This window comes from Cariama cristata, unplaced genomic scaffold, assembly GCF_000690535.1.
Source record: "Cariama cristata isolate BGI_N322 unplaced genomic scaffold, ASM69053v1 scaffold17630, whole genome shotgun sequence".
NCBI lineage: Eukaryota > Metazoa > Chordata > Aves > Cariamiformes > Cariamidae > Cariama > Cariama cristata.
In genome coordinates, this window is record NW_009596550.1 from 2,564 (window position 1) to 4,046 (window position 1,483).

Here is a 1,483-nt window from a genome sequence, read left to right on the forward strand (position 1 = left end):
CTTCAGCATTTGGCCACCGTGCGAGTCCTGTGCCTAAATCTTCGGAAAAACAATCATGCTGGGTACAATCCTATGAATGGGGCAAGGCTCCAGTTGCTCCTTTCTGCCACCCCTCCGGCAGAGCTGGCTAAGACTTCGCAATCTGTTTGTAGAAGGAAGTGCTTGCAACTCTGATTCACCCAGAATAAACAGAGGCTTTAGCAAACAGAGCTGCTATTGAGAAATAAGTTAAGGATGCTCTGCAAAACACCCCGTCTGTATTCCTTGTAAGCCGCTGCCCTAAAACCGCAGGATTTTGTCAGAACTCTAAAAACCTGCGACCACGCGACACGGTGCTGAGAAAGGCCTCGCAAGGCTGCTAAAACCTACAGCGTACGCTCAAAACCATGATCCACACTGTAAACCATCGGATGGGGAGGGATGTGAAATGGCCCGGCTGGGGCTGCACTGGGGAGGATGCCCTGGGTGGGACACAGAGAGGGGACAGAGGGGCTGAATAAGGCACACCAAACAGACTGGGGTTAACGCTGCGTGTGTGGGAAATGAGACCCCCCCTCGCTCTTCCATGCCGGGCTGCCCCTGCCCTGCTGGCTCCGGCACGGCGGGACTGGGGACAGGGACTTGCTGGGGCTCCTGCCAAAGCGCGGATCACAAAGCACAGCACCATGGGTCAGCCAGACGGGGACCCCCGGAAAAAACATTTGGCAACAGTGAGAGGAGAGAGGAGCGGGGTGGAGGGGACGCGGCGGCTCGGCCGGGCACAGGACTCCTTCCCGGTTCCCATTTCCAACCCCAGAAATGGACTCGCTGGCTCCTTTGCCCAGCTCCTGCGCCTGCTCCGCAGCACTCCGCAGCCAGCGCCCATGCAGCCGCCCCGAGCCTCCTTTCTTCCAGCACTTGGAACAACATTGTCACTGGTTGTGAATTTTATACATACTGTTTTGCACTTTTCTTTTTTTCCTATAAACCCATCAGTATTCAGACATGCATCAAAAAAACCCCCAATGGATTCTAAATACTAATATTTACAGTCTCATATACTACAGCATTTCCTGTGCAAAAGCTAGTACCATCACTAAAAGATACGGGTTCACAGGACAAGTGAACCGCAGTACCTCGGGTAGTCAATGTTTCCATGGTTTGGAGGGATTACCGTTGCTTAAATAACGAGATCTGAGAGGAGGAGGGGGATACGATGACCGGAGATGGCGGGTCCCTGCCCACATTTTCAGTGCCTCTTCCGTATCTACGACCGGTGCCTTCCTCCTGTGAAGGCAGCGCCGGAGATCTGGGGTAAACCAAAGATCCCTGTAAACACAAGCAGCTCTCTGAAAGCAGAGCTCCTCTGGCAGGCAGCGGGAGACTCTTCCATCCTCATCTCCTAGGGGTGAACACCTTTCGAGGTGGCATTGCAGAGGAGACTCAAACCCTTGGCTTCCATGGCTGCTGCCTGCTGGACGCCACACCGGGGGCAAGGTTGTGG